At 35.7% G+C, this 11,009-nt stretch overlaps 1 long non-coding RNA gene across 2 annotated transcripts; it reads right to left on the bottom strand.

The window, feature by feature from the left end:
• Window positions 1-409: 409 nt before the first annotated feature.
• On the bottom strand, window positions 410-9,330 carry LOC119079210. 2 transcript variants are annotated; one of them, XR_005088130.1, is made up of 5 exons: window positions 9,067-9,330; window positions 8,643-8,978; window positions 7,380-8,132; window positions 6,489-6,625; window positions 410-488 (listed from the first exon to the last, which is right to left on the bottom strand). It is a non-coding gene; the product is annotated as an uncharacterized LOC119079210 (long non-coding RNA). The 2 variants fall into 2 exon arrangements; XR_005088131.1 differs by lacking the exons at window positions 410-488; window positions 9,067-9,330 and adding an exon at window positions 3,380-3,648 and having other exon boundaries at window positions 8,643-8,857.
• Between the last annotated feature and the right edge of the window lie 1,679 nt (window positions 9,331-11,009).

Genomic DNA, 11,009 nt, shown 5'->3' with positions numbered 1-11,009 from the left:
TTAATTCCATCTTGCAAGACTTTCGCTCCAATCAGTTGTGAAAATTTATAAGATGGAGATTGGCGTTTACGTCAACTACCGTTGACTGGGATTTTTTCGCACACAATTTAATGGATCAATCAATAACTAGCTAGAAGAGACTCAAAATACTTACCACCGCAAACAATCAATGAAAAGCACTTAAGATTCGAGAAAAAAAAAGATTTTTTTATTGCAAACGAACACAAATTCGCGAGTCAGTCTTAGTTCGTACGATCTGTAATCTAAACACTAATCCTTTGCAGTCACTCCGTTAACTGTATGATGAAGATGATTGGTTTTGAGACTGTTAAAATATTGAATTTCACTGTCGTAATTGGTTATATGCCCATGTTCACGGTTGTTATCGTAGCCTCAATGTTACAGTTACTGATGCCATTCAATTTTTGCTGATCGATTTCATCGTCGGATATTTGAACTTTCAAATCGGACACATTACTCTCGGAGTCCTGCATTAACAACAAACGCAGAATTAGTGTGGATAATTTGGAATTCGTTTATTTGATCTTAACGACTAAAGTTACGGTTGTTGGCATAGAGGTACCTAGAGTATTTATGAGCCGAAAAAAATGAAAAATCATCTCACCCACACAACTATAAAAAAACGTCAACTTTGTTCCTTTTTTAAATGTAAGAATCGTAGAGTGCGTTCAATTTCATGCGTACATTTATCGTGTCATTTTTGAAGTTCTGGTTTGAGGTGTAAAAGAATAATTTTTATATTTAAATTGGATCGAAATTCTGCATATTAAAATTTTGGGTTCGAGCGACCTTTCCAAAAACAAATTCTATGATCGGCTTATTGCACGGATTATGCGACAATTTATCGAAAAGCCAGTATTTCGTGACATGGGTCATCCGGCCAGTAATATTGAATGTGATCACTCTTTATCATTACTAAAATTGGTTCTAACTGTTTACTTAAAAGTAAGATTGCACCATATAGCAAAACAGCACAACGTAAATAATAAAAGACAATTTTTGCGATCGAAATGTACCAAGTTAATCCATTTTACACATCAGTAATAAAATTTTCCTTTCCGATGTAAATTTTAATTAGGTTAAGTTTTTTGTCTAAAACCTGAATACATTTGTTTTAAAATATTAATTAGTACTTTATTGTCAATTTTAGCACTCTTTAGAAACCCAGATTATGATTACCAAGCCCATCATTAGATATACATACCAAAAATGAATCTTTGCAATCCATCCCCGATCTAATTTACTCATAAAAACAATCTAAATTCCATAATCTCACCTACTCTTACATCCATCACCCAAATATGAATGATAACTTCTGCTTTTCTACTTTTCATTCGAATGTAACATTTTTGTTAGAAATAATAATTTTAAAATCTTCGCGCATAAACAAGGTAACTTGAATTATGTCAAATTCAAGTTACGTTGCTATCTGTACACGAAAACGACACACACACATTCAATGGATGATTTTTCATTTTTATCTGTCATTTTGTTCTATCGAGAGGGCCCTTGGTTGTTGGTTACAGCAATTAAATCACACAACATCAAAATAATTAGCAGTTCTTTCGCCTAATAATTGTAGCGCAGCATTTTCGATCTCATAAGTCATCTATGTTTAACCACATCGAAAACTAAAATTTAAATATCTAAAACACACACCGATCGGCTAATTTTTTACTGCACGGAATACTATAGTTTAAGAACGGGACGTCATCTAAGTGTTATCGACAGCGCCGGCACAAATATGCGATGTGTTCTGGGTTGTCTGGGTTGCTATAAATATAGCAAAAAGGGAGGTAAAATGATGAAAAGATTGAAGTTAAAGATTTTGCACACACATATGGTCAATTGTTTCGTTAGATGTGCGATCGACATAGTGAAGTGAACAGACATAAGCTGAACATTTATTGAAAGTCAATATAGGGACTTAGATAGAAGCAGTTTATAGAATGAACAAAACACAATGAATTTCAAGCCTGTGCAGCTCAATACAGAAATTACTACATTTGCGGTCAATTTAAAATTTTCTCTGCGCTTCGCAAGTAAAATATCGCACGTTCATGTTTGGACATTGAAAATGACAAAAAACGAGCTCACTTTGCAAAAATTCTCAAAAATGCATTTTGGCCAAGCAAACCACTCTATCCGATATTTTTAAAAAGTTTTTTTTCGCCGAGCTGGACTAGATGGGTCTTAAAGTCTTCCTATCGAAAATTTGAGCCTTCCTTCGACGCAAACTACAAACTCGTCAAACTAAAAATGTACAAACGAGCACGAATCTACTACTTCTAGTCGGTTAACCCCTAGACGATTTTCAAAACTAGTTCATCTTTAACAAAACAAAAACAACAAAATCGCTTCCTCTTTCTCTATGAAAACATTTTTGGTGTTAAAAATAAAGGAAATGTCTAAAAAAAACAGCTCTAGATCGACAAATTAGCCTATGCCCGATGTTTCCACTTGATTTTACAATGAACAGTCCGATAACGCGAGCGCGAAATGCTCGCCAGACTCCTTCCACGATTTAAAATTATAAATCTTGTGTGTGTTGATTTTTTCTTTTAATTTTTAAATTCAGTTTAAACAAAAAACTGTGAGTTGTGCGTTGATGAGAGGGATTATTGTTGTAACAAAGTGTGGAGAAAACAAACCACAACACAGGCGTACAAATAACAAAATCGCAAAGTTCCAATTACCTTTTTAGCTGGTTGTGGTGATAAGGTTTCAGAATTTCCGTATCAATGCAATGCACTTCTCGCGTTGACTACCACCATATCGATATTCGCATGCATCCAGTAAACGATTGTAATATCTAGGACTTTCGATAGAACGGCGCGCTTCGAGCAAGCTCATCCTCAGTGATGAGAAGACATCGGCGGCAGTTAGATTTTTCAGAATGTCATCCACATACTGCAACAGAAAATTTCGGAATTTTTGTGACTTGCTCCTCATCGTATGCCATCATGTGACTTACATCTTCCCTACGCTATATGCTACGATTCGTGAAATGGTTGTGCGTTAACTTGTCGCCCTTTGACATACTTGTGGTGAATATTCGCTTATCGTGACACAGAAGACCGTCAAGCCCAAGCTCAGCAATAATTTCGTGTTGTTTCGCCAGTGATATTCTGGGTGGAACCTATAATAATCGCAAAGATTAGATCGAATCCAAGCGCAAAATAAAATCTCAAACCATCAACGCACCTGAAACATCGCAGTGTTCAGCAGCGCTTGAATGGCTCTTAACATGTAAATCCAATGGTGATGCTGAATGCAACGACGGGGATATATTCACTTCGATCAGCCAAGGTATCAGTTCCGAATTCAACATCGCGTCAATGTCAAACAATTGTATTTGCTGCCGATGTTGACTTTAGTCAGGTGGTTGATGGAATTTTTACCAGCCAAAATGGTGCGTAACACTAAATCACGCAATGCTGCCCAGAGTAGTTCGGTGTTTATACCTCGCCAGCCAGATGGGTCCACAGGGATTTCAATGTCCATTTGTGACCTTGCAAGCGCTTGCATCTTCATTTCTCTCATAATTGTTGGATAATTTGTTGATGCTGTAGTTGGTCAGGTGCATGTAGCGATCGTTGGGGGTGTCCGATTTGGCGCTGTATTTCACTGAAAAGAATTTTTGTTTGGGTGTGAAAAAAATGATTCCTCCTGACTCACATACACACTAAATCACTGTGTCATTAATTACAACGCAAAAGTGCACACAATCTTTTGCATAAATCAACAACCGAACATCTGAATGCACAAATTTACTTGTTGGCAATGCCTATAAACGTAAGATAAGAGGTGTTGAATGTTGAGGTTACTGACCTCATTATTTATGCTACACAACAATTCTTTTTGATGAAAATTAAAAAAGAACCGAAAATAGAACAGAAAACATCGTGTGGAAATTATTTATGAAATTATAATAGCTTTCTTTTGCTGCTGCTGGTTCATCTTTTTTTGATGTCAAAGTCAACCAGACACAATCATTATTTTGGTAAATGATAAATTTCAGTCTCGCAGTAAAAATAATTTTCAACGGGAGAACACCTATAAAAAAAATATTTGCGTATGGTAACTCTGCTGTTCATTTTACAACATAGCTGAACATTAGTTTTCAGCATATCTGTATATTCTACGTAATTGTTGAATGTTGAACGGAATGACAGTACTATGTACAGCTAAGATGTACTACTGCACTGTTAAGTTACCAAATGTACTTGTCGCGAATTTGTACAGCAGAGCAGTACATGATTTGTGACAGATCCAAAGTACTATTGAGATGTAAAATGTACAATATAGCTGAACGAATGACAGTTTGAATGTAAGTCGTGGTAGCTGAACGAATGACAGTTTGAATAATTCAAATTGAATGTAGGTCGTGGAAACTTCCATAATATCAAGACTAAAAACTGCATGACATTTCAACACAATTCTAGATTTATTCGTAATTCATAAATTCAGCGGTGAATAAATGAACTGGAATAATGAAAGATTTTTTTTAGTGTAATTGACGGTAAAAGCTGTCGTTGTATATAGCAGATTTTCTGATGCCTCTACTCGCATCTTTTATTCTTCCGGATATCAATTTAAAGCATTTCATATTCCTTATGCGATGGAATCTTTGATGAAATCACATCAAAAAAATTTATGACTAACTATTTTCAGGGTCGGTAAAATTTCTATTAAAGTACGCTAAATGTAGAAACCAGATTTTATGTAAATAAGACGGATTATGTGCAACTGACGTTTTATTAACGCACCGAGTTATACATAAATAACTATTTTCGTAAACAAATTATAGATTTGCAACGGTTTCGCCGAACAAAATGATCCAAGCACGAACCGACTATTATTCAAACGTAACCTCACTTAAGTTTCGTTAAATGTTTCGTTCATTCATTCATGTGTATGAAATTTTTTTAACGCGGATGGCCAACGCACTGCTCCTAGCATGAACACTACTTTGACAAATATCCAATTTGGAGGCTTTTGTGATGACAGCTACCGCTTAAGATTGATTGTTTTGTGTGTTTTAACTCATACAACGAAAACAAGTCATCTATCTTTATCTTTACGAAAGAAACGCAGTGCCTACTGTGACTTCATTAGCATTTCTTGACGTGGATGACATTTCAATCGGCTATGAAGATGATCTATATATAAACATAACCTAAGTATTTTTTTGTGTTACTACTGACATTTTCATTCTTAGTAATATTGAGGTTATAGTCTTATGGGCGACAATAAATTATTTTAGTGGTACTTCTCGCTCAGTGATTTGTGTCCACCACTAAATACGTCGAAAATTAAGCCGACGAAAGTCCTGTTTTCTTGTTGATCAATAAAATAATTGTAAATGACGATAAATTCTATTTTGGATATCAACAACTTAATACAATCCGTTTTCTCAAGAGGTAAAAGGCTTTAAAAGTTGTTGTAAGGAATTCTTTTGAAAATCCACTTATCCAAATCGGACCCATTTCGTCTATGATTGATATATACATGGTTTTAAATGTTGCCCTTAGATCTCAAAGCAGGCTTCAGATAGTCTCTAGTCACTTTTGGTTGATAGTGGCTGACCTTAGAAGGTCGAAAAAGGATGTTTTTCGGACTCATTTTACGGCTGCTAAATGTGCGCTCGTTGGAAAGCTGAAGTCAAGTACTTTCAGGGCATGCCTAGTTTGGACTAAGTTCGGACAATCAGTTTCAATAAATGAAAACTACTAATTGAAAAAACACATTTTTCGAAGAAAAAAAAAAACAAAGTTTCCATGGTTCTGGATAAATAGAGTAGGGTAATTTTTGTTAAGAATAGAAGCCACTCCATTGGTGGAATTTGTGTCATGTACAGGTACAAATTTAGGATTAATTTTAACGAAATCTACTAAAAAAAATAAAAAAATTTTCTAGTATTTCTCAATTATTTTCGATATTTTGACATTTTACATTACAGCACAGCAGTATAAGAATATGAGAACTTTTGAAGTTCAATTTCACAATACTGCTCAGCTGAACATTAATGTTCAGAAAAACAGTACTATGGAGACGTACGATATTATAAGATCTCTTTGACATATCGTTTACCAAACACAAGTTCTGAGTTGGCGCATGAGTAAGGTGGTGGACTAGAGTGTCGGAGGTTATGGGTTCTAGCCGCAGTTAGCGCCATTTTTTTTTTCAATTTAGTTAATTTAGTTAATATAATTTAACGTACTAAATAATATAACAATGAAAAATGGTGGATTTTGACTATATTTTCTGTACAATTTTTAATTTTGGATCAGGGAATCAACGTTCGCTTAACTGTACATTTATACAGCTGTGCTGTAAATATTACTGCTACGTTAACATAATGTACTTGTCGCGAATTTGTACAGTACATTCGTACAAAGACTACAGCTAAGCTGGACAAGATTTTTTTAGGTGAATGGCATGCGTGTAACAGAAAGATGGCTTACCCAATATGAATCTAGCTAGTCCGTCGGTGTGCATGTAGACTCGTACGAGGACTCGTAGCGGTTTGATAGGTGTTACTAATACATAAAGCTTCAGGTCGAATTTACGTTCAGCGATTAGCAGCGGCCGATCAGTGTATCTGGAATTCGGTTAAAAATTAGTTTTTGCGACAATTTGCGGGCTTTGCTGTATTTTGCTACTTGAGGGACTGTAAAAATGACGAAAAAGGCGTCCGTTTATTCGGATAACGGCGACCACTTAGCACGAGTAATTTACGTAATGACAACCCACTGGGTAAAATGTAAAATAGCAACCGTTTAACGATTCAAAAGCTTATTGGCAACTCAAAGAGGCTTTCAAGGTCAACGTATTTCCTCAAAATTAAAATAGTCTTAGCACTTGAAAATAGTCCCTGTCTGAACCTGAACTATAAGAACCTCTACTTTGAAAGAGAAAGCTTTTTCATAGGAATTGCTTACCGTCAACAGATTTTACAATTAAATAGACGTGTCGTGCCTCGTATCTGCACAATCTTTATTATGATGAATTTGTATATTTAGTATTGACAAAAGCGCTATCTTCTCGAAACCAATTATTCACCATGCTTTTCCCGATATTAAAACTACTGAAATGATATATTTCACTAGACGAACTTCTTTTCCAATTCTTACTCAACGGTCTACACAATGACCATCAAATTGATTTGAGTGCATTTGCACCTCACATCCGTCCAACCTCGACTTGATATCAGTTTCATTTTTTTGTTGAACGCTCGAACGTTTTTCGTCTTGAGCAGAAGCAATACTGCATACGTCCGACTTCGAAACCGTGGTTTTACGAGGTACTAATACGCCCCAGTGTCGAATTGAAATCACAAAAATATCGTCACTCACCTTTGAACAATCAACGGTTTCAGTTTCGGAATCTATGACCATTGATTCACCACCTTGATGCCAGTTACTCTAGCCGATGCTGGCGATTTAATGATCGATTTACAATTTCTATGACTATAAGCCGGCCACAAGCCATGCAACTGCTCTGTGACTTCCACGTTCGTTTCAATAATCGAGTTCGTTTTTGACGCTTGTGAAAATTTTAAATCCAACGATCCTCATCTTTTTCCGTGCGCATCATGTTACTGTCTTCCTGATCGGTCAATGCTTGTAGTAGAATCGATGTGGAGATGTAGATAGTGAACAATCGTTCAGCGGTCCAATTCATTTTTCCACTGTCAAGCGGAGGAGTAGCGTTGCCGTTTGAATGATTGCCTCTGTTTGACGGTGTGAAGGAGTGAATTTATGATGGTTTTGTCCAAACGAAAAGGACAGACAACGATTGGCAGGCGGACCATCGTAAAGTTCCTCTTACATTTTCACCTTTTTTATCCGTTTCAGTCGCATATAACCCAAGTTATCACACATTTGTTTTTCCTTCTTCGCTAAATTTTTCTCACTATTTTCAGTGAATTGTTTGACTGTGGCCGCTGGCCATTGATATTATTATTGGTTAGGTTCATTGAACGTTTCGAGTCAAAATACTAAGTTGATGCAAGTGACTCATTTTTATTTCGACTTTATCGGCGTCGTCTAATTGTTGATTTAATCGTTATTCATTGTGTTGTTTAAATTTACTGTCGCGTTGCATGCCTTCAACATAAATTTATACGAATCAATTTTAGCTTTTAATAAAAGTGCGATAAGTGTAAAAACTGAAATAAAAGTAACGCAGAACAAAAAACTCAAAAAACCATAAAATCTACTTTTTTGAAAATTTGTTTGACAACCTTTGCCGAATAATAGATATAGTAAAAAAGACTAATAAAACATGTTACAATCCTTGCATAGTCAGGGATTATAGCTTTGAGTAGATCGTTTAACGTATACACAATTGCAAAAAAGCTTCCCAAATCTTGTGGGAGACAAGAAGCTAAATGAGAATGGGAATCAAACAAAAAAAACTAAAATAGTGAATAATAAAACTATTCACGCCATAAGTCCACCAAAAATTAAAATTTTTCTAACTGGCAGTTGAACAAAATACCGCTGACTTCATGTAACTAATGTCAAAAACTATGAGTTAAAAAGTCCTGATATGCGTTATGTTTTGAAATGGAAGGCGCACTTATGGCGTGAATTAGAAAAGTTTAGAAAACTTACGGAGTGTTTTCGATGCAAGCTTTATCAAAGAAGTCTCATCGGAATTCTCAGTTGTCGGTGTTTCGAGTTGTTGATAGTTGAGTTCAATAATTTCGTGATCGAGTAATATCCAGTCAGCAGGTGACTTAGAAGACATCGCAAAAAATTTCCTGTTCTCTAAACTTATGAATGTTGCATTGTCGTAGACTAGTCTTCTTTGCGAGTCGAAAATCCATGGCGGGTTTTCATCGTCTTTGAAACTACTGTATTTAGTCAACAACCTCCTTAGCTGTTGTAAATTTGCAGCCATTAAAACAAATGGAGGATGGTTGTCAACAGTAATTTCACATTCGTATTCTAAAATGACCAATGATAATAATATAGTTGAAGAAAAATGGCCATCACTACGACATGACAAATCATGAAGAATCTTATAAATGCTTACTTTTTCTACGATCTTCATTTGTTGGAATTATATTGCCCATGGTCTCTTTTGTGTTGCAAGCGGCTCGATTGGCTGACTTCAGGTTGTTAAAAAAAAATAACGATCAATAAGCCATCCGCACAACACACAATAATATTGTTAGGAAAAAAAGGACGAAAAAACGCCCCGCATTAAACTATTCGTTAACCATTCTAACTTTCAACTTTTCACAACAAATGGAACAATAATTTTATCTCAAAACAGTTAAATGTGTTATCTATCATCATTTAAGAGAGAGAAATTGAAAACACAGTTATCTGGTTTGCGTAAATCTGGTCTTGTGACAAGATGTGTGCACACCAGTAAACTAGGGGGGGGGCGAAAAGGGAGTTCATTCAACGATGATATGGCAACGTTGCATCGTTCAAGCTCTACCGGGTATGTGCACAGGTACCAATTTGTTATGTTCAAGTCAAGTCAAGATTAGGAGAAAAATTGAAAACACAAAGAATATTGACAGTTTCGATGTAGTTGCACGGTTTAATTTACTTAATGTACACACATTCCACACAAATGGAAAACTCAATCTTTGTTCGAAATGTAAAACGATTTTTTTTTCTGCAGAAATATCCACAGAGCAAAAGTCTCTTTAATGAGCGTGTACCAATTTCGGGTCTACAAAAATTATGCGATTAACATGAAAGGAAAAAAGCAACAAGACGAAAAACTCGATAATTTTAATTTTAAAGAAATATGAGATGTCAATTTAAGCCGTGTGATACACCACAGCAATTGAAATATTATAATCATCACACAACTAGAAGCCACCTGTGTCAGTTTTAGTGGGAATGATTTGTCATGCAGACATTCGAAGCTTTCCGGAAAATTTAAGAAAGAGACTATTGGCACCGGGTACCAATAGTCTCTTAATTATACAGTGGCTAATGGCACCAGGTGCCAATAGTCTCTTAATTATACAGTGGCTAGTGGCACCAGGTGTCAATAGTCTCTTAATTATACTGTGGCTAATGGCACCAGGTGCCAATAGTCTCTTAATTATACTGTGGCTAATGGCACCAGGTGCCAATAGTCTCTTATACTGTGGCTAATGGCACCAGGTGCCAATAGTCTCTTTATTATACTAATGCTAATCGCACCCGGTGCCATTAGCCAAAGTACTATAAACAGACCATTGGCACCCGGAAAAATTAAATATTTGAATAAAAAATGTGGATATTTTGAAAATTAAACTTGTTTTGTACACAATCCATCTTTTCACGAAATGTAACGTATAGGTAGTTGGTTCGATCTTAGGGAGTTCGTCCTTTTACGAAATATAACTTAAAGACGAGTTGTTCGATACTAGGGAATTAATCCTTTTACAAAATGAGACGTAAATGCGTTTTGTAGAATACTACGGAATTCATCCTTTTACGAAATGAAACGTTAAGCCGTTTTGTTGGATCATAGGGAATTCGTCCTTTTACGAATCAATCCGCCTTTACGTTACATTTCTCAATAGGATGAATTCCCTAAGATCGAAAAAACTACATTTACGTTACATTTCGTAAAAGGATAAATTCCTTAGGATCGAACAATCCACGTTTACGTTACATTTCGTAGAAGGATGAATTCCATAGTATTCTACAAAATGCATTTGCGTTATATTTCGTAAAAGGATTAATTTCCTAGCATTGAACAACCCGAACTTGCGTTACATTTCGTAAAAGGATGAATTCCTCAGGATCGAACAATCCGCCTTTACGCAACATTTCGTAAAAAGATGAGTTCCCTATGATCCAAAAAACGGCTTTACATTTCATTTCGTAGAAGGATGAATTACCTAGTATTCTACAAATTTAATTAAATTTTCCGGGTGCCAGTAGTCTCTTTATAATACTATGGCTAATGGCACCGGGTGCCAATAGTCTGCTTATAGTACTTTGGCTAATGGCACCGGGTGC

Source organism: Bradysia coprophila, unplaced genomic scaffold, assembly GCF_014529535.1.
Source record: "Bradysia coprophila strain Holo2 unplaced genomic scaffold, BU_Bcop_v1 contig_313, whole genome shotgun sequence".
Taxonomy (NCBI): Eukaryota; Metazoa; Arthropoda; class Insecta; order Diptera; family Sciaridae; genus Bradysia; species Bradysia coprophila.
The sequence above is the reverse complement of the archived record's forward strand: the minus strand, read 5'-3'. Positions and strand labels throughout refer to the sequence as shown.